Source organism: Bos indicus, chromosome 5, assembly GCF_029378745.1.
Source record: "Bos indicus isolate NIAB-ARS_2022 breed Sahiwal x Tharparkar chromosome 5, NIAB-ARS_B.indTharparkar_mat_pri_1.0, whole genome shotgun sequence".
Classification (NCBI taxonomy): domain Eukaryota; kingdom Metazoa; phylum Chordata; class Mammalia; order Artiodactyla; family Bovidae; genus Bos; species Bos indicus.
The window spans coordinates 30,690,137-30,717,135 of NC_091764.1; the positions used below are offsets into that span (position 1 = coordinate 30,690,137).

Sequence of the window (26,999 nt, forward strand, 5' to 3'; positions counted from 1 at the left end):
TACTAAACAGGCAGAATGAACAGTACTCAGTGACTGATTATAAGTGGTTAGTGAAACTGAAGAACTGCAGTGACTTCCAGTTTTTTGCTTGGGTGGGTGGGGAGATAGCAAAGAGTTTACTCTTTCAGGGATGCAGAATTGGACTCTCAGTGAAACATCAACTTAGTGCTGTGTAGTAGACAATTGGACACACAGATTTTTAAAGCTCAGGAGAGCACCTGGGGCTGGTGGTGTGGATTTGTGAGCTGTCAGCTCACCAGCAGTTAGGTGATAATTCAAAGCATTGAAGGAGCATGGCAGGTGAGAAGGGAAGATGGCGGAGGAAGAAGCCCAAGGCATACTTACATTTAAGAAGTGGGGATAGGGAGACTTACAAAAGAGATTAAGAAGAATGGCCAGAGGCGTATGAGGAGAAACAGGGAAAAATAATTTCTGGAGAATCTGTGAAGAAACAATGGGTCAATAGAACCAAATGTCCCAAGTTAAAACATGAAACCCATTGGATTTAGCATCTAAATGATAATTGCCAAAGAACATTCAGTAGAGTATAATTTGAAGAGGGGAGAATAAGTGAAGCCTGGAAGATGAGGGCGTGGGTTGGATGGTCTTCATGGCAAGAGGGAGGTGGCTAGAAATGGTTTTTAAATGGATTAGTTCTAGTCCAGTGGGATGATCAATTACCTCTGCTCAAGGGGGTCAGTAGAAGTGAATTCGTGAGAGAAGAAAACAAAACAAAAAAACAAATTTTAGTTAAGGCAAGGAAGAGAAGGGTATATTCTGTAGAGATTAAGAATGTAGGGTTGAAAAAAAAAAAAAAGAATATAGGGTTGGTCCAATAAAGCAAAGATTTCAGATGGCATTAGGAAGAGCGTTTACAAGAAGATCAGCAGTGTCTGAGAGTCACAGGGGCAGAAGGGGACTCTTGACTTCTGGTTGGCATACTTTAGCAACCTCTTCAACAGTTATCCATATATAATTCTGTCTGCTCTCTGCCATCATGGAGGTATTGAATCTGGAAAATGTTTATAAAGTATAGCTTTGGTCAGGTCAAACCCTTGCCCTAAAATTTTCATTAGCTCCTAATACCTACTGAATTAGGTTTAATACAGATATTGAAAGCCTTTCCATAATCTGATTCCAACCTGTTTTTATCAGCCTGATCTTTTGGTGTTTGTTTGCTTGTTTTTGTTATGTTTTATTTTTCTTCTCATACACCTTCCTTCTAGGATGCTAGGTTATTTGATATTCTCTGATTATATCAATTATATGAAATATTATAGGAAAAGGGCTGAGAAGTGTCTAGCATATAGTAGCATTCCACAGATGTTAGTTTTGGGATACTGAACTATTTATAATTCCCCTCTAACCATTTCATTCCGTTTTCTTTACCCTAAAGTCTCTTTCCACCTTCTTCAAGTCATATAGCAAGATTCAGCTCAAGTGTCATTTATTCTAGGGAGACTTTCCAGGGTTCTCAGGCTGTGGGTGCCCTTATCTGGGCTTCTGCAGCAAGCCCACATCTCCTGACACTCAGCCTATTAGACCTGTTTATATGCCTGTTTCCTCATTAGAATATAAATTTCCTGATGGCCAAGGCTGAATTTTTTTTTAACATATTATAGCATCAGTACTCAGTACAGTACAAGGCACTATATATGCATTTTAAAAACTGATGTACTTAACAAAGGGCTTCCCTTGTAACTCAGTCAGTAAAGAATCTGTCTGCAATGCAGGAGACCAGGTTCGATGCCTGGGTTGGGAAGATCCCTGGAGAAGGAAATGGCAACACACTTCAGTATTCTTGCTTGGAGAATCCCATGGACAGAGGAACCTGGCAGAGGAACCACAGAGCCGCAAGAGTTGGACACGACTGAGCGACTAAACTACCACCATATTGAATAAAACTTCACTTCCTCTCTTCTTTAAGTACATTTATGTGATGTGTGATATGGTTTCTTCTATGATATCTTCGCTCTACTCCTGAATGGAAGTGGACATTATTTTTGTCACCACAGTGTCCCTTCCTGTTCTTTTGGCAACAGGCTTGATTTTCTTCCTGAATTCTCTGCTCTTGAGGTTTGTGATCTGGATGAGGCTTCCCCAATACCCTGTCCCAGGGTGGAGGAAAAGACACAGGCCTAAATCAGCCAGTTATTGTCTGTTTCCGGTGGCCTAACTGGTTTAGGGGAGCCATGTGCTCTGAGCCTTTCCAATCACAGTAAATCTCAGGACTTTCTTCAGTTACTAGAAGAGGAATTCTTTTCTTTCTCTCCCTCTTTCTTCCACACATGGTCAGTAGGGCACAGGGCTACAGTCATTTTCATACCACAAGAGATAAATCTGTTTGAAAATAAAGGCAGTAGTTGGAGAGAAGACAACCAAGAGAAAGAGAGAGAAACAAAATCTTGGTGATGGAAACAGAAAAGAATTCAGCTATGTTTGGAAAGAAAACTATTGCTTGTCAGTTTGTGTAGGGTTTTCTGTCATTTGCAACAAAACCACCTTCACTAATATTTATGGGTAACAAGTACACTACTTGACACATGAGACTATTCAACAAATGTGTGTTTCGTAGATAAATAAGTTGTGAGGAGCAGCAGTTACTTACTGCGATTTGATCATCCTTCTGGAGATGGATAACCGTGATGTATTCACAGCCACGTGAATACACTTAACGCCACTGAACTGTGCACAGAAAGATGGTTAAAATAGTTAACTTTATGCTGTATGTTTTACTCCACTGGAAAAAATGAATAAGAGAAAGGAAAAGATCATCACTGGACTGGAAATAAAGGTTTACAGTCCATTTATCGCATGAAAACATAGGGAGAGGAAAGCTTGCTGCATTGTACCAGTAATACAGGTAATCATTCTCTGCTTTTAGAAATGCATCCTAGGGAAATAACTAGGTAAGTATACAAAGCATGTCTATCTGAACATTATTTGCAATATCAATAGGGACTAGCTAATAAAATTCTATTCAGAGAATAGAATATTATATAGTCATTAAAATAAGGTAGACTTATGTGTCACTTCTTATGAATATATATGTCAGAGTGCTATTGGAATTATATTAATGTCAAATAGTTTCACAAAAATAATGTAAGACTTTTATGAGATTTAAGGGCTTCCCTGATAGCTCAGTTGGTAAAGAATCTGCCTGCAATGCAGGAGACCCTGGTTCAATTCCTGGGTCAGAAGATCTGCTGGAGAAGGGATAAGCTACCCATTCCAGTATTCTTGGGCTTCCCTTGTGGCTCAGCTGGTAAAGAATCCACTTGCAATGAGGGAGACCTGGATTTGATCCCTGGGTTGGGAAGATTCCCTGGAGAAGGGAAAGGCTACCCACTCCAGTATTCTGACCTGGAGAATTCTATGGACTGAGCAACTTTCACTGTTATGAAATTTATGAATTAGAACCAAATGGTTGGAAGGAAGAACCTCATTCAGTGGATGGTAGGAGGTAAAAAAGCTCACTCAAAAAAGAACTTACCAAAAAAAAAAAAAGAATTTACCATATTTCACTGAACTTCAGATACCACTGTTTGTGAGGTACTTCCTGATTTCAGAGATATTAAAATGTGAAAAACTATACAGCAGAAAATTGTGCATAAAGATAAGTGGGATGAAGGGAAATAAAGGACATGAAAAACATTAGATAAGGTAAACTCAAAAGCCAAAATGTTATAAGATTTATGGAATAAAATTATTTCATATGTAGTAAAAGGAAGCTTTGAGGAGGAGAAGGCATGGCAACTCACTCCAGTACTCTTGCCTGGAGAATTCTATGGATAGAGGAGCCTTGCAGGCTAAGTCCATGGGGTCACAAAGAGCCAGCCATGACTGAAGTGACTTAGCACACACGCACGTAAGATGGCCACAAAACCATGTGCTGAAGACTGATTTTGTAACTAAACTAAATTAGGAAGCAAGCAACTCTCCCTGGCTGTTTTGAACACTGCATATTAGGTAATAGTGAGTGTTAATTCATTTACATTTGAGAGGTTTCTTTCTCTACTTTTTCTTAAGTGGAGGCCAGGCTTATAATTTTAGCTTCGCCTTCTCCCGCTTTAAGAAGGAGTTTGGCAGCTGAAGAGAGATAAAGAGGAATGGGAGTGACGAACTGCTAATACTCAAAGAGAAGGTCAAATGTCTACATTTTTCTTGTAAACAGAAAGTATGGAACTCAAGACTTCCCTAAAAGTGTTCAGTATCTCTTCCCATCTTGTTTAAAGTAGCCTCACAAGTTAGGAATTTGACCAGCTGTCTAGGGGGAAATGGGCTTTTAAAACGTCAAGCATTCTCTCTCCATCTGGCTCTCTCTCCCTCTGTCTCTCTCTCACACACACATATTCACAGATTTCAGTGTTTAGCAACACACCATACATATGCTATTTACTCACATAGCTTGTTCCTTATTTTCAGTTATTTCTGTCCTCGGTGGAGAGGGAGGTATTTGGGAAGGCAAATTGCTCTTGGTTATTACTATGACTCACAATGAGTCAAGTCAGGCACCCAGGACCACTGCCACCAGCAACTGCTGTATCCAGAGCATCATCACAAGGACCTCACATCTGATGTAATTACTGAGGGACTTACTGTAATTACATCTGATGTAATTACTGATGTAATCACAGACAGAGGGACTTCACCAAAAGCCACAGCTATGGGTCTAGGCAAAATGCACTGGTAAATAAATTTACCTCATAGGATGTCAGATCTGAAGGAAACCTAAAGAACACGTCATCCCTGAAATTCCTAACGCCTGTCAAGCAACAAACTCATCTTAGAAGCTTTTGAAATATCTTGGGGTGAGATCCCAGGATTGCTTATTTTTCAAAAAGCTTCACATGCAATTCTACTGTATGTTAAAGGTTAAGAATGGCTGTTCTAATTCCATTCCTCTTATCTTACAGATAGTGACCTGGGGCCCAGAGAGGTGCTGCCTTGCTCAGGATCACACACCTTGTTAAGAGCAGAAAAAAGACAAGAATTCAAACCTCCTGATTCTTGGCCTGGAGTCTTTATCCTTACACTACTGTCCTGCCCCACTGACTGTTTTCTGAATATTTACTATTATTACTTCCTAATACAATTGAAAATGTATAACCATTGGTTATTTAATGACAAATCATGAAGTTGCAAAATCTAGCATTTATAAAAGAAGTCAGTCACAAAAGATCATATATTCTATGAATCCTTTTATATGAAATGTCCAAAGTAAACAACCCCACACTGATAGGAGTAAACTAGTAAATTACCAGGAGCTGGCAGAAAGGGTAGAAATGGGCTTCTTTGGGGAGGTGGTGAAAAATGTTCTAAAATTAATTGTGGCAATGTTTGTGTAACTCTGTGAATATATTACCACTGAATTGTACACTTTCAAGATATGAATTGTATGGTATATGAATTATATCCCAAGAAGATTGTTTTTAAAAAATCTAGCACTAACTTCTCACTGGATTCTGAAAGATAATTTAAATTGTTTACTTAATTTATTTTTCAACATATCTCTAAAATAATACATAGTTTCCAAATGGATCTTATCCTTTAATTTAGTTTATCCCTACTTAGGTATATTTCCCAGCACCCCATACCCTCAAAGAGATTAATCTTCCCAGAGCTTAGTCTGGCATTTAGGATCCTTGTTCTTCTTGCCACCAGACATGGTGCCTTTGCCAAGATTGTTCCCTCCACTGAGAAGGCCAAATTGCGTGTTCAAGGCTGGCTCATACATCATCTCTTCAAGGGCCCTTTGTATCCCCCACACTGGAGGCTGTCTGTCTTTCAGGGTGTAAGAGGTGACTTTTAAAAAGAAATGTACGTATTTACTTATTTTTGGCTGTACTGGGTCTTTGTGCTATGTGCAGACATTCTCTCTAGTTTCGGGGAGCAGGGGCTACTCTCTAGTTTCGGTGCATGGGCTTCTCATTGCAGCGGCTTCTCCTGTTGTGGAGCATGTGCTCTGGGTCACACGGGCTTTAGCAGTTGTGGCATGTGGGCTTAGTTGCCTCATGGACCGGAGAACAAACCTGTGCCCCCTGTGTTGGCAGGTGGACTCTTAACCATTGGACCACCATGGAAGTCCTAAGAAGTGACATCTTGATCAAATGTTTAGATACCACATAACAAGGTCATCAGTCTTCCAGCCTGAAATCTTTGGGCCCTCACCAACCACTAGTGATCCCTGTCACTAAGTTAACACCACCTTTAATTTTTCTTATTGCATCACCTGAGGTCTAGCACTAAATTCTGTGTCGGTTACTTTGTTTTTTGCTTTCTTCTGCCCATTATGCTATCCCCTTCTCCCCCTCCATCTTATTCCCACCTTCTCAATCCCATCCCCATTCCTAACTCCTTCCTTCAGTTCAGTTCAGTTGCTCAGTTGTGTCCGACTCTTTGTGACCAGCATGCCAGGCTTCCCTGTCCATCGCCAACTCCCGGAGTTCACTCAAACTCATGTGCATCAAGTTGGTGATGCCATCCAGCCATCTCATTCTCTGTCGTCCCCTTCTCCTCCTGCCTCCAATCCCTCCCAGCATCAGGGTCTTTTCCAATGAGTCAACTCTTCGCATGAAGTGGCCAAAATATTGGAGTTTCAGCTTCAGCATCAGTCCTTCCAATGAACACCCAGGACTGGTCTCCTTTAGGATGGACTGGTTGGATCTCCTTGCAGTCCAAGGGACTCTCAGGAGTCTTCTGCAACACCACAGTTCAAAAGCATCAATTCTTCGGCGCTCAGCTTTCTTCACAGTCCAACTCTCCCGTCCATACATGACCACTGGAAAAACCGTAGCCTTGACTAGACGGACCTTTGTTGGCAAAGTAATGTCTCTGCTTTTGAATATGCTATCTAGGTTGGTCATAACTTTCCTTCCAAGGAGTAAGCGTCTTTTAATTTCATGGCTGCAGTCACCATCTGCAGTGATTTTGGAGCCCCAAAAAACAAAGTCTGACACTGTTTCCACTGTTTCCCCATCTATTTCCCATGAAGTGATGGGACCAGATGCCATGACCTTCGTTTTCTGAATGTTGAGTTTTAAGCCAACTTTTCACTCTCCTCTTTCACATTCATCAAGAGGCTTTTTAGTTTCTCTTCACTTTCTGCCATAAGGGTGGTGTCATCTGCATATTTGAGGTTATTGATATTTCTCCCGGCAATCTTGATTCCAGCTTGTGCTTCTTCCAGCCCAGCGTTTCTCATGATGTACTCTGCATAGAAGTTAAATAAGCAGGGTGACAATATACAGCTTTGACGGACTCCTTTTCCTATTTGGAACCAGTCTGTTGTTCCTTGTCCAGTTCTAACTGTTGCTTCCTGACCTGCATACAGGTTTCTCAAGAGGCAGGTCTGGTGGTCTGGTATTCCCATCTCTTTCAGAATTTTCCACGGTTTATTGTGATCCACACAGTCAAAGGCTTTGGCATAGTCAATAAAGCAGAAATAGATGTTTTTCTGGAACTCTCTTGCTTTTCCTTCCTTCATACCTGGCAAATTCTTACTAAATATTCAGAACTCTGGAAAAATGTCATCTCTTCCAGGAAGGCTTCTCTGACGCCTCCCTTCTCCCTTAAGATGGTAGGTAGCCAAACTAAAGTAATGGCAAGGAAGTATAAAGAAATGGACAACTGTGAAAAGTATTGCAGAGATCAAATTGGTAGAACTTGCTCATGTGAAATAAGTATAAAAATAAATCAAAGATTATACAGAATAAACAGTGAACTTGAGAATAAGAATTGGTAACAATTTAGAGTAATTTCATACATGTTTTTCTAAGCTTTGTGTCAATCTTTAATTGGTGGATTTTAATAAGAGGGATCTTCTATATCCTGCCAGGCACATCTTCCTTAAGCATTCCTTTTCTAATGGGATATCCCCATATTGTTTTATTGATCCAGGGCCTTTAATGACTCCCTCCCTGCTGCTGCACAAGCCTAAACTCTGCTCTGCTTTAAAGGACTTCATAGCCAGTCCAGCCCCTCCCTTCAGCCCCACACAGCTGTGGTCAGGCTGAGTGCTTCCTCCTCCTGCACAGGTCTTGCTCACTCTTGCTTCCAGCTCTTTTGCCTCCTTTTTGCCTGAGGTGGTCTTTTCTCTGTGCACATTTCAGAGACAATTCAAGGTTCAGCTTCAAGAAACCCTGCCTGCCTGATCCATGGCTCCCTGTGCCTCCTGAACTTCTGAAGCATTCACAGTTGATAGCATCTAATTTAGCTCTTGATTTTATATGTGCATCTAACATAATTTACAATCATTTTAATGTGTGTCAGACACGTTTCACCCAACTAGACTATAAATTTACGGAAGGTGGGAATCATGATGTATAGTTCCTTAAGATCATAAATTCTGGAATCACACTACGCTCAAATCCTGGCTGTCCCACTTGCCAGCTGTATGACGATGGGCAAATGACTACCTTCTCTGTGCCTTAGTTCCTAATGTTTAAGATGGACATGGTAACGGGACCTGTCTCACAGGAGTGGCTATAAGGGCAAATGAGGCAGCTCACGTGCTAATGCTCAGCTGATGCTTGGCACACTGTAAGAACTCAGTAAACACCAGCTATTACCATTAACCTCCCTACTACTGGGCATATCACTTAACACTGAGTCACTGCATCACTGCGTGTGTGCTCAGTCGTGTCCAACTCTTTGCAACCCCATGGATGGTAGCCCGCCAGGCCCCTCTGTCCAAGGGGTTTCCCAGGCAAGAATACTGGAGTGGGCTGCATTTCCTTCTCCAGGGGTCTTCATTGGCAGGCAGATTCTTTACCACTGAGCCACCTGGGAAGCCACTGAGTAGATGCCTAAAAATTAATTTTTGCTGACTTAGTTGGTCACATGTAAATTTCTTCTTTTTATTGTTTTTTACTTTTTGGCCATGTGACATGTGAAATCTCAGCTCCCTGGTCAGGGATCAAAGTCGGACCCCTGCAGTGGAAGCACGGTGTCTTAACCACTGGACCGCCAGCAAAGTCCCTTACATTTCTTTTAGATTCCTGAAAGAATCAGAAATTCTTGTGTTGAGGCAAAAGGGTGTATTTATACAGACATTAATAATTTTAAAACATTTATGTGGACAATTTTACCTCTCCAGTTTTGAAGAATATCTCATCATTACCCCATATATGCCCTCACCTAGGTCCTGGAGACCAGGTGAGGAAAGCAAGAGGATTACCTCCCTTCCTCTATAAGGAAACAGGGAATAAGCATTGGATGACAAGATACAACTCAGACGCCTGGAGGATTCTGGGTGCTAGCTACCAGCCATCTGCTAAGAATCCAAACTAAATAGTCCCCATTTGTGTCATTCTTGTGTTTGACTGTGTGTACCCCAAAGAAATAAACATAAATTACTATATTGGCCTGTTGGTAGTTGAGGCGACAGTATGTCTAGTAGAGTACAAGATGATGATAAAGGTGAGAAGAAGGTAATTAAAGACCCAAGGCTGAGCTCTAGACAAACACTATTATTATGTTTTATATTATACCAATTACCATGCATGCCCCTCCCCCAGTGTTCTACAAATTAAATGGTTTCAATCAGTTTATCTGGAAGAGCCATTACCTTAAGTCCTTTGTGGTCCCTGGACTGCATCCTGGTAAAATCCTTGGGACTCAGGTTACTACAAAGAACAAACTTACTGCAGGGGTGGGGGGGTGGACATGAGACTTCAGCAGATGATACTACAAGTGTGGGATATGTGTGGATCCATACCATAATAAAAGATCATAGAATGTGAATTGCTTTGTAAAAGTATCCTCTAGGGCTATTCCTCTTCTTTTATACTTAAGTGTTATATTTTCCAAATGAAATATTAAGAATATAAGAGCTGGTGGAAAAACAGAATTGATTTACTTGTTTTAGGATGAGATGATATAAGACAGAGGCTGGAAGGTAATTGTACTGAGTCAGAATCCCACCTGCTAACTGTTCCCTTTGTCCAAAACCTCTGATGGATGAGGGGCCAGAGCTGTCAGGTAAGGTGGGAATCACACACAGATGGATGGGAAGTTAGGGTTTCGTGACAAGAGTGAGCACCTGGCTCCCAGTCCTGTTGCGCCACCACTTGGCACTTCCTCTTTGAACAGATCGCTCCACTTTTCCTCATTAGTAAAATGACCAGTAAGGAACAGGAAAATCATCTCTAGAGTTCTTTCTAGCCCCGCCATTTTAGGATTCTGTCGTGTCTAAGAAGATCTATGTCTTACTCCACATTGTAGATTTGCTGTTGTTCAGTCACCAAGTCCTGTCCAACTCTTTTGCCACCCCATGGACTGTAGCTGGCCAGACTCCTCTGTCCATGGGATTTCCAAGACAAGATTTCCCCTCCAGGGGATCTTCCTGACCCAGGGATCAAACCCACATCTCCTGTATTGGCAGGCAGATTCTTTACTGCTGAGCCACCAGGGAAGCCCATAGTGTAGATTCAGTTCAGTTCAGTTCAGTCACTCAGTCGTGTCCGACTCTTTGCGACCCCATGAACCACAGCACACCAGGCCTCCCTGTCCATCACCAACTCCTGGAGTTTACCCAAACTCATGTCCATTGAGTCGGTGATGCCATCCAACCATCTCATCTTCTGTCATCCCCTTCTCCTCCTGCCTTCAATCTTTCCCAACATCAGGGTCTTTTTAAATGAGTTAGCTCTTCGCATCAGGTGGCCAAAATACCAGAGTTTCAGCTTCAACATCAGTCCTTCCAATGAACACCCAGGACTGATTTCCTTTAGGATGGATTGGTTGGATCTCCTTGCAGTCCAAGGGACTCTCAAGAGTCTTCTCTAACACCACAGTTCAAAAGCATCAATTATTCGACGCTGAGCTTTCTTTATAGTCCAACTCTCACATTCATACATGACTACTGGAAAAACCATAGCCTTGACTAGACAGATCTTTGTTGACCAAGTAATGTCTCTGCTTTTACTCTTCACCTAAAAACTTGATCTTTCTCTCTCCCCTCCCCTGCTCTCTTTCTTCTTCCCCAAACCTCCCAGCATGCACACACTGTCCCTTTCTCCCTCTGACTTACATTTCAGAATCTGAAAAATATTCCCTAGCCTGTAATTACTGGTTAACAATGTTTTCCCCTGGTGGTTTCTAGGAGGCATTTGCTGAAAGTTTGAACTTAAATCTGTAGTTTCCAAGGAGGAGGAAGATGATGGTACTGAATGTTTGGCCATGTAGAGCTGTCTCAGGGCAGTTTCTCTACAGAAACTGAACAGTGGTTCCACATAAAGCTAATGACTATACCAATTCACCACTTCCCTTTAAATGGTCCCTTAGAATTAGGATTGCTCTAACATCTCCATAATTGTCTTAAATCACTGGGTCTTTCAGTACCGTTCTCTGATATAATTTCTAAGTAGGCAGTCAGCATAAAAAAGGACTAGGTCAGCTCTCTTTGTGTGTCAGGACTTGGCAGCCCAGCTCCTCTGTGATGTGTCTCCTGGCAGCCACCCAGCCTAGCTATCAACAATAAAAGCTTCTGTTTGTGATTCCAGTAAGTCATAAATAAATCTCCTCAATCCCACCTGCTTTCTGAGAAGAGCTTCAACCGTGTTCTTTATCTTGGGGTTAAAAGAGAGAGACATGATTGTAGCCTTAGGAAAATAGGTTTTCAGTGTCCGCTAAGCAATTGTTCCTTTTCATTGTTCCCTACTCCCAATGTTTAGATGTGTGATTTGAGCTGCAATCCGCTGGCTGCCAAGTTTTTGAGACTGGACTGCTTTTCCACTTAATGTTAATTGCCTTTTTGAAGCTGCTCAGCCCTAAGTGACCTTCCTGGGTATGGAGAGTGTTCCTTATGGAAAAAGGGCTCAGGACCCCAGAGCAGGAAAGGCATACCCTCCAGTGGCAACCACGCAAGGGGCAGAGGGGCAGTGACCTGCCTCGCTATGACTTCAGGAAGCCTAATTATCACCTTCAGAAGGTGAGAGGGCCAGGACTATTGGCCTCTGAGGGAATACCAGGCACCCAGGCCGGTACTAAAGGAAGAACAAAATAGAATTCCTGTTTAGCTAAACAAGAAAACAGTTGACCTCAGTTGCAGCTCAAACAGGTTGAATTTCTTAAACACCACTCATCAAAAACCTCCTCTGAAACATTAAGCCTCATATTACTGTTCTGAGGTAAAACACTAATCCTATTTTCTGGCAAGATGGAGAATGAGGTGAATCACATTGTTTTCCACTGCAAGTCAATATTTTGGAATTAAAGAAATCTGAATCTCTTCTCAAAATTACATAAATGAGTCATTTCAGGTGTTCATCATTGAGTTCATATGAGCAACCTGTTTCCTGAAGCATTGTGAATGGAAGCAGGGTTCCCCGCCACCATGTCGTGTTCCACTGGCCATTAAAGACGCCCAGAAGGACCAGAAGTGAATGTTACCAAAGAAAGTCTCCTATGTGTACTTCGGTCCTTATAAAAGGAAACAGATTTCTGTGTTTGCCCATACTTCCTTCTCTTGTTATTATTGTCCTCTTTTTTTTTGGCTGTGCTATGAGACATGCGGGATCTTAGTTCCCCAACTTCCCAGCCAGAGATCGACTCTGCGCCCCCAACAGTGAAAGCACAGAATCTTAACTGCTGAACCTCCAGGGAAGTCCCCATACTTCCTTCTCTTGTAATGCCAAACTCTGCAAGAGAACTTTGCACGTGTTCCCACAATTTAGATATGTCCAAGTCTCCCCCTTTTATAAGAATCCCAGGGGATGAGGGCCCACCCTAATGACCTCGCTTTAACCCTCCTTAGAGACCCTATCTCTAAGAAAAATCACCTTCTGAGCTACTGGAGGTTAGGACCTCAACATATGAATTTTAGAGTGGGATACAATCCAGCCCATCAGTTCAGTTCAGCCGCTCAGTTGTGTCCGACTCTTTGTGACCCCATGAATCTCAGCACTCCAGGCCTCCCTGTCCATCACCAACTCCTGGAGTTCACTCAAACTAACATCCATTGAGTTGGTGATGCCATCCAGCCATCTCATTCTCTGTCGTCCCCTTCTCCTCCTGCCCCCAATTCCTCCCAGCATCAGAGTCTTTTCCAATAAGTCAACTCTTCGCATGAGGTGGCCAAAGTACTGGAGTTTCAGCTTCAGCATCAGTCCTTCCAATGAACACCCAGGACTGGTCTCCTTTAGAATGGACTGGTTGGATCTCCTTGCAGTCCAAGGGACTCTCAAGAGTCTTCTCCAACACCACAGTTCAAAAGCATCAATTCTTCAGCGCTCAGCTTTCTTCACAGTCCAACTCTCCCATCCATACATGACCACTGGAAAAACCATAGCCTTGACTAGATGGACCTTTGTTGGCAAAGTAACGTCTCTGCTTTTGAATATGCTATCTAGGTTGGTCATAACTTTCCTTCCAAGGAGTAAGCGTCTTTTAATTTCATGGCTGCAATCACCATCTGCAGTGATTTTGCTGCTGCTGCTAAGTCGCTTCAGTCGTGTCTGACTCTTCGCGACCCCATGGACTGCAGCCCTCCAGGCTCCTCCATCCATGGGATTTTCCAGGCAAGAGTACTGGAGTGGGGTGCCATTGCCTTCTCCGGCAGTGATTTTGGAGCCCCCAAAAATAAAGTCTGACACTGTTTCCACTGTTTCCCCATCTGTTTTCCATTAAGTGATGGGACCAGATGCCCTGATCTTAGTTTTCTGAATGTTGAGCTTTAAGCCAACTTTTTCATTCTCCTCTTTCACTTTCATCAAGAGGCTTTTTAGTTCCTCTTCACTTTCTGCCATAAGGGTGGTGTCATCTGCATATCTGAGGTTATTGATATTTCTCCCGGCAATCTTGATTCCAGCTTGTGCTTCTTCCAGCCCAGCGTTTCTCATGATGTACTCTGCATAGAAGTTAAATAAGCAGGGTGACAATATACAGCCTTGACGGACTCCTTTTCCTATTTGGAACTAGTCTGTTGTTCCTTGTCCAGTTCTAACTGTTGCTTCCTGACCTGCATATAGGTTTCTCAAGAGGCAGGTCAGGTGGTCTGGTATTCCCATCTCTTTCAGAATTTTTCACGGTTTATTGTGATCCACACAGTCAAAGGCTTTGGCATAGTCAATAAAGCAGAAGTAGATGTTTTTCTGGAACTCTCTTGCTTTTTCCATGATCCAGCGGATGTTGGCAATTTGATCTCTGGTTCCTCTGCCCAAAACCAGCTTGAACATCTGGAAGTTCACGGTTCACATATTGCTGAAGCCTGGCTTGGAGAATTTTGAGCATTACTTTACTAGCATGAGATGAGTGCAATTGTGCGATAGTTTGAGCATTCTTTGGCATTACCTTTCTTTGGGATTGGAATGAAAACTGACTTTTTCCACTCCTCTGGCCATTGCTGAGTTTTCCAAATTTATGACATCAGACTGTCACAAATAGGATTCCCAGGGAAGCAGACTCTGAGATGGAATTTAGCATGCACAGTGCTTTTTCTTATTTTTATTTACTTATTTATTTTAAAATAATTTTATTTATTTATTTGATCTGTGCTGGATCTTCGTTGCTGTGAGGGTTTTTCTCTAGTTGTGGTGAGCAGGGGCTACTCTCGTGCTGTGTAACACAGGCCCTAGGGCACAGGCTCAGTAGTTGTGGCACATGGGCTTAGTTACTCAACAGCACGTGGGATTGTCCCAGACCAGAGCTCGAACTGGAGTCTCCTGTATTGGCAGGAGGATTCTTTACCACTGAGCCACCTGGGAAGCCCTGTGGTTTGTTTTTAAATTTATTCTATTGATGTATAGTTGATTTACAATGTTGTGTCAGTTCTTACTGTCCAGCAGTGATTCAGTTATCACACATATTCTTTTTCATATTCTTTTCCATTATGCTTTATTACTGGATATTGAATACAGTTCCCTATATTATGTATAGTAGGACCTGTTGTTTATCTATTCTATATATTAATATAATAGTTTGCACCTGCTAATCCCAAACTCCCAATCCATCCCTCTCCCACTCCTTCTCTCCCTTTGGCAACCATAAGCCTGTTTTCTATGTCTGAATATGTTTCTGTTTCATAAATATGTTCATTTGTGCCATATTTTAGGTTCCCCTCGATATCATATAAGTGATATCCTACAGTATTTGTCTTTCTCTTTCTGATTTACTTCACTTGGTATGATAATCTCTAGGTCCATCCTTGTTGCTACAAATGGATCATTGCATTCTTTTTTATGGCTGCGTAGTGTTTCATAAAGGTTGCTTCCATGTCTTGAGTTTTGTAAGTAGTTAATGCACAGTGTTTATTGAGACTTGTCCTTGGGCTCAACATCTGGAGAAAGGAAGCAGACAAGATCAATAGAGGGATGTCATGTCATCATGCAGACTCCACAACTGCCTTAGCCAATCCCACAGGGTTCTCTGGAGCAAGAATGATCCTTCAGACTTGTACTAAGTTGGGCTGAGAGGGCCAGGGCTTTATACCACCACATCAGTCAGTCATTGGAACTTGCCACCTCAAAAAGTGGTATGACCCTGGTCAAGGCAGCTCTCTACAGCTGAGGCAATCTCTGACGGGGCTGACAGCTGAAGGCATCAGCCAGGGCAAGTCCTCAGTAAAGGGAGATCTGGGCAGTGTATCATAGAGCCCACCACACTGGCTACAAAAATGGAATATGATGTATGTCTTCTGCAACTTGCTCTTCAAAAAGATTAATGATTATTTTCAAACATATTCCAAATAGAGGGAAGAGTATAATTAACAGCTATATATCCATTGGGCTTCCCTGGTGGTCAGTGATAAAAGAACTTGCCTGCCAGTTCAAGAGAGGCAGGTTTGATCTCTGGGTTGGGAAGATCCCTAGAGAAGGAAATAGCAACCCACTCCAGTATTCTTGCCCAGAAAATCTCATAGACAGAGGAGCCAAAAGAGTTGGATACAGCTTAACAACTAAACAACACATTATTTAGATACTTCGATTATCAAGATTTTGCAACACTTGCTTCATCTATCCCTTTCTCTTTTTTGATTCATTACTTTGAAGTAGACTTCATATCATTTCATCCTTGCAACTTCACTATCCATCGCTAACAAATATGAACCTTTTCTTACATAACCTCAATGCCATTTTCATACCAAATAAACTAATAACAATTCCTTGGTCCATATTCAGATTTTCCTAATTATCTTTTAAAATTCATTTTTATAATAAGCTTGTTTTAATTAGAATCTATATAAGGGGAACACATTATTTTGGTTACGTCACATTTCTTTGAATCTAAAGCCCTTCTTTTTCCCTATGCAATTGTCTTGTTGAATAATTAAAAGAGTGTGAGCCATTCTTATTTATTTGCTTCTTAATGGTTCACTTAACTTGTTCCTCTATCCTCCATATTTCCTGTAATTTTAAGTTAGCTCTAAAGCTTGCTTAGATCCAGGTTCAAGGACCATAGGTAACAAAGAGTGAAGAAGTGCCATTTTGTTGCCTGAAACAGTCCATATGGAAAAGATAGGCTAAAGCTTAATTCTTTCCCTTTATATTGCCAATTTTCAGAATATATAAGAATGTTTTTCACTTTCTCTGTAAAATCTCTTATGAGATCATGATTTGAAAAATAATGATAAGTGCATTCCCGTCGACTGCTGTAAATGTTCTTGTGAATGCTTATGGTGTCCAGTTTTTTTACCAAGAAGAGTCTCTTTGTGCCAGCTCCCTATGTCCTTTTGATATAATCCAGTTGGTTTTTTTTGAGAACTTGCTTGCTTTCTAGAATAACAAGATGCTTCAGGCTTTTACTGTACATTTTATTCCTCAGACCAGGAATTAGCCATTTCTCCAAAAAGCTCTGCTTCTTTTTAGTGGGAAATTGGCTTTTTAAAACAAACTTTTTGTTGTGGAATAGTTTTAAAGAAAAATTGTGGGGATAATACAAAGAAAAATCTCATATACACCATACAGTTTCCCTCATTATTAGCATTATTAGAGTGGTATATTTGTCACAATTAATGAACCAATACTGCTGCATTTTTAAAAAATAATTTTACTTATTATTTACTTATTTATAGCCATGCTGGGTCTTCATTGCCATGTGCCTTTTCTCTGGTTGCTGTGGGTGGGGGCTACTCTCTAGTGGCAGTGCGCAGGCTCCTCATGGTGGTGGCTTCTCTTGTTGCGGAGCACAGGTCACAGACATGTGCACTTCAGTAGCTGCAGCTCCTGGGTTCTAGAGCACAGGCTCAATAGTTGCGCTGCATGGTCCCACACGCTCTAAGGCATGTGGGATCTTTCCATATAAGGGATCGAGCCCATTTACCACTGAGCCACCAGGGAAGCCCTGCTGCATTATTATTAACTGAAGTCCATACTTTACTCAGATTTCCTTAGCTGTTATGTAATCTTTTTTTTTGTTCCAGGATACCATCGATAATACCACATTACATTTAGTCAACAAGTCTCCTCAGGCTTTTCTTGGCTGGTGTTTTTGACTCAGTCAGCTTCTCAGACTTTCTTTGTGATGATCTTAACAGTTCTGAGGAATTCTGGTCAGACATTTTATAGACTGTCCAACAACTGGGATTTGTCTGATGTTTTTCTCATAATTGCCCTGGGACTGTGCGGCTTGGGGAGGAAGATGACAGAGGTAAAATACAGTTCTCACCGCATCCTATCAAAGGTTCATGCTATCAACATGATTTATCACCAATGACATTAACCTTGATCACCAGGCTGAGGTAATACTTGTCAGGTTTTTCCCACTTTAAAGTTACTCCTCTCCTCCCTCTTCATACTGTACTCTTTGGAAGTAATTATGCACAACCCATACTTATGGAGTAAGGTATGTTCCTTCTCCTTAAAGGGGGAGTATCTATATAAATTATTTGGAATTCTTCTGCATGACAACTCTGTTTATACTCCTCCATTCATTCAATTATTTATTTATTTATAACACTATGTACTCAAAAATACTGATTTTATATCTTGAGTTTTAATCCAATATAGCTTTATTTATTTGTGCTCAAGTTGCTCCAGTTTGGGGCATTGAGCTCTTTCAGTTGGCACCTGTGTCCCTTTGATATAATTCTACCATTGCAGGTTTCTTGAACACTTCACTACTTTCTGGCACTACAAGATGCTCTAGGATCATCTTGTATATTTCTTGCCCTAGTGTTAGAATCAGCCATTTCTCCAAAGAGCTCTGGTTCCTTTTACTGGAGAATGTTATTAGAAATACAAGATAGGGGTGCTTGCTGCTATTGGGGTGTGTCATTGCTTCTAGGCACTCTCAGCTAACAGAAAGAAAATACATGTATGTATACTAACCTTTATATATACACATGGACATATTTATTAATATTTCTATATATAACCATTATATCGATATCAAGCTAAAAATTGGTTCACACTGATGTCCCCAACTCTAACCCATTATCACATGGATCATTTAGCTGCTTCTTCTTGCTTTTCTGTAACTTCCAACTCCAAGAAAGAAATCTTACTCTCACCATCCTCCATCCATTTACTTGATTGTTCAGTTCCAGTATGGATGTACACTGGTTTCAGAATTGTTTATCTGTACCCTTGAGGGAAGCATCTTTATTGACTAGAGTACAGTACTTATTATGTACAATTCCTTTCACTTTCAGTCATACAGACTCCATCCATTTCCAAAGTTACTGAGGTCAGCACCTTTTCTCCCCATCCTTTTCAGAGAGGTTGGTTCATATGTTTGTCACACAGCTAAATTCTTTCATCACATTCTATTCTAGGATTCTCTGACCTCCTAAACGTTTTGGGAATAGTTTGTCAAACTTACAATCTTGGATTTTATTACCTCTTGGATCTTTTAAAATCATGTGTTCATCTTCAAGTGACTTTGCTATTAATACTAGACCATAGGGTAACTGGAAAGGGAATGAGAATACTGTAGATTCCATTTTAAAAAAGATACCAGTAGCAAACTTAGCCATGGCATGGAGCCACATATACAAAATTCTGGTTCAGTGAATTTCAAAGAGTAGGTTTACTATCCGTTAGTAAGTCAAGAAATCAATTTAGTGAATTGTGACCAGCATTCAAAAAGTGAAGTAGAATAGAATTTTAGGTAGAAAACACTAGATGATATTATGCATAGCAAGCATATTATTCTGTTTTGGATATATAATATGAATGCAAAATGTATTTTTTACAATGGATTGATGGTCAAAGGTTGAAAACACTGAACTAGTGTATTCCATATGTTCTTTTAAACCTAAATGTTAATCTTGATCTATATCTAACATAAAAAACATACCAGAAGGCCTATAAAGGATTAGAACTCAGACTTCTTGGGTTTGAACTCTGGCTCTAATATTAACTTGGTGACTTTCAGCAACTTATAAATATTTTGTGTCTCAGTTCGGTCATCTGTAAATGGGCAGGCATACTTATACTCTCTCTCTGTGAGAGTTATAAAGAGGAATAAATGAGTTAATACAAAAAGCATCTAGAACAGAATCTGGCACAGAGTAATAAGTTAAGAAATGTTAGCCATTATTATAAATATTCTCACATCATTTAGTAATGGAAATCAGGATTTTAAAATCCCATGTTTCTAACATGTACCATTTTAAGTCAGGTCATAGGCTTCTCACACATGGGCCAATCATCTATAGACTAGGCCTGTCATTTATAGATTTCAATAAAGACTCTCTGGGCAATCATCTCAGAATCTTCCCAGAGCAGAGATTGAATCTGCGTCCCTTGCATTGGCAGGTGGATTTCTAACCACAGGACCACCAGGGAAGCCCTTTTCTTTTTTTGGCCACACTGCACAGCTTGTGGGATCTTAGTTCCCCAATCAGGGACTGAACTCAGCCACGGCGGTGAAAGCGGGAGTCCTAACCACTGGACTGCCATGGAATTTCCTCTACCAAGTATTGTGATTGAAGGGCACAAGCTGTATGCCCTCACTTAAAACCTGTACTGTGCACATCACTGAGTTGAGGACTTCCTTCATTTATACAATATAGGGGAAGTCCAGCAACATAATGCCAGTAACACAAGGATTGCTAGGTTTCACCGAAGTTGAACAGCTGATGCACTGCTCTTTGAGAACTTCTCTTAGTGGTTTTCTAGTAAATGTTTAACAACTAGCTCTCAGAGTGGGAAAAAAGCCCTGATTTGTAGTGCTGGCCGATTTCCATGATATAAATGGTTCCCTTATGACCAATTTCAAGCTACCAATGTGAATCACTGAATGCAGAACTGTGGGAACAGGTGTATACAGTCAGTTCTCATGAGCCTTTACAAGCAGACACCACCACCTGCACGTAACTGTTTCATGCCTTTTTGCCTATGGAAGAATGAAAGGTTTTTTAGATAAAATATTTTTAAATCATCAAATGTTTCTTTGTTTTGAAGTATCAAATCAATGGACTCCTTGGTCCTGCAAAGAGAAAGGAAATATTTATTCTGGAATGTGAATAATGGAGACAATGTGACTCCAAGACACTGAACCACTCTTTGAATAATATAAAATGTTACAGCTCTCCAGATTGTTCTTTTGAAAAGTTTTCTTTTCTAAATTAGAATTCAGACCAAACAGCCCCTAAAAATGATCTCCTGTTCTTATTAGATAAGGAAATGAGAATACGCAATCAGATGAATGCAGGAAGGCTGTAGGGGCAAGTCTGCCTCACACTGAAAAAGAACTGGCAGCTTAACTGGACTAGGACTGCAGAGCTCCCTCTGAACCATCCATCGAAAGATCCCTCTAGGTGTTATTACATATTGAATAACCTAGATTTGGGGAAATGCAAGGATAGAGAAGTTCAGGGTTCTGGAGGACTGTCCTGGAAGAGCCATTATGACAAAGCCAACCACAGAGGGAGCAGACATTCGAGTTTCAACTACCCTACAAGGGGACAGAAGAATTCCAGAGCCTACATCCTTCACCCTGACACAATGATGTGCTGGGCTGTGCTTAGTTGCTCAGTCACGTCCAACTCTTTGTGATCCCATGGACTGCAGCCCACCAGGCTCCTCTGTCCATGGGATTCTCCAGGCCAGAATACTGGGGTGGGTTGCCATGCCCTTCTCCAGGGGATCTTCCCAACCCAGGGATCAAACCAGGTCGACCGCATTGCAGGCGAATTCTTTATCAACTGAACCACCACAATTTATTCCCATTAAAAAAAGCATTCGCTATTAAATGAAAACATAGAACAGTAGTTCAGAGCCAAACACTGGAGCAGAATAGGTCCTGGTGTGAATTATCATTTTGCCATTTATTAGCTGTGAGAGACCTTGAACATATTATTTAATTTTTCTGAACTTCAGTTTCCTCAACTGAGGAAAAAAGGGAATATAACTGTACCTACTTCTTAGAATTACTTTAAGGATTAAGTTAGATAATACATATAAAGTACTTAGCCTTGATTAGGTGCTCAAAAATTAGTACTAATAACAATAATAAATAAATCTCAGTCCTACTTTTGGAAGCTAGATGCCTGATGTAGTAGACACAATACTATTTAAGTAGATACTATGTCTTAGCATCATAATAAATCTCACCCCAGATTTATAATTGTTTCCAGGTAAATTCAGAGCTAAAACTGTCTATGACTGGGCAGGAGTTGCACGGAAAAGAAAATTTAAAGCCTGCATCTGTACAGGATGCCTTGAGCAAGTCGGATGTATTGACTGTGAGGTTCATCTAAGAGCTGATGGTTAACTTTCAAGAGAAGATGTCAGTTATTCTGGGGATGATGCTGACATGGATCTTTTTTTGTTTTAATTAAAGTATAGTTGATTTACAATGTTTCAGGTGTACAGCAAAGTGATTCAGATACACACACACATTCTTACAAGATGCTGAATATAGCTGGCATGGATCTTTGTCAGAATCTTCCAGATTTCGATTTAGAATGGTGCCATCGTTTGTACCACGGCTTCTGTGGGCACTACGGTGTCATACTGTCAGCAAACATTAAAGGGACCATCCTACCTCAGAGCAGGAAGTCACCTAAATCTATCAAAATCATTCTTGTCTGCATTCCCTGTCTCAGTCTCTTCATTACATATTTAGTCAAAGCTGGTGACACCAGAATATAAACGTATTTTAATTAAACCATCCCCCAGTGTGCTTTAGTGCTCTGCACTGAGAGCACTAGCAGTCATGAAGAGGAAGCTGAGGATGAATTCTTTGTGTGAGGTCTCCATTTTATACTGATTTTCACTGAACACAAGAGGGACTGTTTGCAGCAGGATCACTGGGGACAACAGGCACTGGAATCTGTGCAATGATTTCTATCTCTGGTCTTTTTGGCATTGATTGAGGTTTCAGGCAAACAGAGGCACTGAGGACCTAGCAACAATCGCTAGGGAGCTTCCTGGTTGCCAGCAACAGTAAATACCACAGAGACACAAAGACTCAACCTTTCACATGCGCACAATGAAACCTAGAGCCTGGTTTCTTATTTCAGATACAACAGAGTCCTCAAAGTAGAGCACAATAGCTTCTTCTTTCCCCTCTTTATATTAGATCTGTTTAATTCTGTACAGAAATATATACTGCCAGGAGCCTAAATGACCACCTTGTTTCCAAGTTTGTCTAAGAATATTTATATTATAATCTCTCTCTCAGTATTATCTTTTTTTTTTTTTTTTTTTACTATTTTGAGTGAGAAATGGAAGGAAATAGTGTTGTATATCTGACTTTGGAATTTTAAATAATGTATGACTTGTTTAATGTGTTTGTAACTGTCAGTCTTCTGTAAGAGTTACAATTGATATCCACCTTTCTGAAAATATTCAGGAATAATATTTGAAAGATCTTCTTCTCCAGTTTACTGTCTCATTTATTTTTAGAAAAGATAGAAAGACAAAGAATATGAGCAATTTAAGGTTTTTTCATGACTCATTCAAGGAAATTGCATAATAGCCTTCCTCAGCCAAGTTCACATATTCTTCTCAAATACCTTGCTGTTTTCTTTATTCTGTTTCTTCATCCTGATCTCTTTTTCCATCCTTTCCATGGGCCATTAACTTTTCTTTCTTTTCTCTAAGGCTGTAAAACTCTCTAGTGTATAATCATGTGGTTTGCAAGGTGATAAGGGAAAACTGAACTACCCCAAAGCTTGCCAGCCTGTCTCCTAGCAACTGTATAATACGTTGCTTAGTAACATGAAGGGTGAGAATGAAGTCTCTCTTACATACCTAAAAATATTGAAATCATTTAAAAATATTAATCCTGGGCTCATTTACTAAAATATAAAAAATGCAGAGATACTCTTACCATGAGGAGGATCTTATTTAAGGCCATGATATCTTGAGTATATCTCTACATCTTATAATCTACATACAAGAATAAAAGATTGCTGTTCTTATAAGCAGATGAAAAAAACCCCCAAACCTGCAGCATTTTCTAATCCTTTCTCTTCAACACATGCATAATCAGTGTTTAAGGGGAATGGAGAAATGATCTTTCAGGCTGATCAGATGAAGAAAAATGTAGCCTTTCCTCTCTTCTGCATATGTATAATTGCTTTTTAAATCTAAAGGAAGATGGGGAAATGTTTCCCAAAACCTTTTTCAGCTGGACATCATTGAGGATTGTGTTTTTCAGGATTACAACTGTCTGAAGAGTAATTCTCTGTCAATTTATCCAGGAGCTATCAAAATTTAGAAAGAACTGAATCACACTACCGCAAAGCATTAAAACCCTTTAGTTTCAAATGGTAAATTATTAATTATAAGAGGTTATTATTTATTGAATTAGACCTGCTGCATCAGATTCTTCAGTTCAGGAACTAGCACCCTAGTTACTTCAGAACATCAGGAAACACTGATGCAGGGGATGATTTCCATATGCTACAAAGGGTTAGCTTCTACTATTCTCGCTCTTGGATTTATACATGTAATGCTTAAAGAGGAAAATTCAAAGACCAAGTCCTAAATATTCTGCCACATCCTCCCTTTGAACTAGGCCCCTTGGCTAATAAAATTGGTCAAGTTTTAAATCAGTCATTTCTTCATTCTGCAAATATTAAGACAATTTTGAAATATAATTGACAGAATTTAGTGATTAGTTTGGATTAACTTAAATCAGTTAATAACATACATAAAGTGCTAAGGACAGAGCCTGACACATAGTAGATATTATATGAGGTTATTATTATTTTCAACTAATTTGATCAACTGGAAGGATGGTGACAATGAACTTGATATTGAGAATATGGAACAATTGAGAGTATAGAATACTGAGGAGGATAATGGAGAAAAATAATTAATTTCATTTAGATATATTGAATTTGAGATGCCTGCATATTATCCAGGGGGATAAAAACAAATAAGAAAAATAAATCTCAAAGTTGGGGGCATATTGTACAATACTTAAAAAATATTACTTAAAAATAATACTTATTTTTTAATACTTAAAAAATAAATTCTTACTCTCTGTGTGGCTAGCTCTACATAAAAATGAACCAGTTATAATTCATCAGTATTTTACTTCTAACAATATCAATGCATCTATAAACACTTATGGAGGCAGTAAAAAATTTTTCTCACTAGTAAATCAATCTCATCCTGATTTATCCATTACATGGAGTTAATTAAGACAAGGACTTGAGAGGAAAAGAGAAACACACACTTGGATGACTGGGGGAAGGGACCCTGGAGCTTCTTTTGATTGCTATTAAATCCCTGAAGCCAGTACACCATGGCAACGTTCCCAGTCTGCCACCTAATTTCCATCTGCTTTGAATGAAAGGAGGGGCAGGACTGAGGCAGTTCAATGTGCATTCTTGTGAGCATATGTAATTGGGGTTAATGAAATGCAACTAAATTATAAATTGTGTTTCATGGAAAACTGAGATTATCCACTGTCTTTTATACTTCCTTCTCCTTCTCTTCTCAGGATGCCTTTGAGCCTCTTCCAAGTTTTGTCCCTTTTTCCAAATGTCAGATTTCATTCGTAGATGTGGGGAAACCACCTCTTCAAGGTACCACAGCAAAATTACAAATTAAAATTTGTATCTCAGTACATAAATATTATGTTTAAAAAAATGGTTCAGTAAATAACTGAACATCAGTGAGTGACCTCAAAGCACTGCATTACAATACCAGAGGTATATTTTTCATATTATGGAGTACATGTACTTATTATGTTATTATGTTACAAGTTTTACTTCTGGAACAGAAATTCATTAATATTTATTTATCTCTGCCATACACACAAAAGTCCTCCCCAAAATAGACGAAACTCAGTTACCAGAATCACCACAGATAATTCTTACCATTGTTATCCAGAAAAAACTATTATTTAGTAATAGTGCATTTGTTGACAAGAGGTTGAAAAGGTGAATGTTAAGCTTTCAATAAAATTCTGAATTCAGATGTGGGGTCATATTCTTACCTAAACTTTTAACATTAAGATCTGGCCAAGGGGGATGCAGTAGATATTCCGTTAAAGGCCATACTTAGTAAGAGTCAATTCATTCAATATATTGATCAGTGCTGAACCTGAAAATAAAGATAAATGTAAATTCAACATGTCAGCATAATCATGTTCATCTCCTTGCTTAAATTAAAATTTGAGGTGTGTTTTTGTTGTAGAATTTAAGGGAAATTTACTTGTTTGAATTTCTCCATTTACAGTCAAATTTGCCTGAGGAGGACTTCCCTGGTGGTCCAGTAGTTTAGGAATCTGCCTGTCAGTTCAAGGGACATGGGTTCTGTCCTTGGTCTGGGAAGATCCCACATGTTGTGGGGCAACTAAGCTCATGTGCCACAACTACTGAGCAAATGTATCACAACCACTGAAGCCTGAGCATCTAGAGCCTGTGCTCTGCAACAAGGAAACCAATGCAATGAGAACTCTGCGCACCACAATGAAGATTCAGCACAGCCAAAAATAATAAAGAAATAGTTTGTAAAGTAAAAAATAAATAAATAAATGAAAGTTTGAGTCACACACACACCACACAAAAAGTTTATGCGGCACACCAAGATGTCTCTAAGCCTAATAAAAACATTATTAAAATGAGAAAAAAAAAAGAAATAGAAAAAAAAAATAAAAATAAAAATTTTTTAACCTGCATGAGGGAGGCAGCATGAGGTGACAGGTATTTTCATTTCACAAAGGATGCAGAGGCAGTGATGACCTGGTGTGAGACAGGGCACACCACAGCAGGATGAAGTGGGGAAATGTGACACACTTCTTTGTGTCTGAAAGCTCCTGCACTGACCTCTCTCACAGCACTCAACATAGTTTCCATCCTCAGGACCTTGAACTCTGGCCAGAAAGCACGTTTTGTCTTTTGTATCAAGCCCTTGCTATATACTCATTTCCTGGTAGCCAAATCCAGTATTTGAGGCTACTCAGCACTCTATCCTGATGTGGTCCTTCCTTTGTCTCTGTAACATCAATGTCCAGCTTTTTCTCCTTCTTGGCCACTGCATCAGTGTTTCCTTTTCTGATACTTCTTTCTCTTAAAGTCCTTTACTGTTTTTAATTTAAGTCTATTCCCAAATTTGGTAAGTCAACCTCACATGTATCACTTTTCTTGCAATGCAGATCATTCCTTCTATCCCCATGGCTTTCATCCTAAAGCCTGGATGATTCCAAGTGAAAGTGTTAGTCGCTCAGTCATGTCCGACTCTTTGTGACCCCATGGGCTGCAGCCCGCCAGGCTCCTCTGTCCATGGGATTCTCCAGGCAAGAATACACGAGTGGGTTGCCATACCCTTCTCTCCAGGGGATCTTCCCAACCAAGGGATCAAACCGAGATCTCCTGCATTGCAGGTAGATTCTTTATGGTATGAGCTACAAATTAGTCTCCTTGTCTTTCATCTCAAATGCTTCCAATCCATTATGTGATAGATACATGATAAACTCTCACTAAATGGCTACAGTGAAACAGGATGAGGAATAACTCTCCCATACTGCTGGTGGGAATGTACATAATCACAACCACTCTGGAAAAATTAGCGTTTTTCTACTAAAGTGAACATATATTATCACCCTACAATTCCATTCCTAGGTATACAGCAGCAAAAATTTGTAAATATATT

General features: G+C 40.1%; 1 long non-coding RNA gene across 1 annotated transcript in view; it reads right to left on the reverse strand.

Moving 5' to 3' along the window:
• Window positions 1–26,999, reverse strand: part of LOC109559141 (uncharacterized) — a 38,544-nt gene continuing 11,545 nt past the window's right edge. Inside the window, exons 2-3 of the long non-coding RNA XR_011566571.1 lie at window positions 25,342–25,448; window positions 1–15,277 (exon numbers count right to left, since the gene is read on the reverse strand). This is a non-coding gene — a long non-coding RNA (uncharacterized lncRNA). The remainder of the gene's footprint in view (window positions 15,278–25,341; window positions 25,449–26,999) is intronic.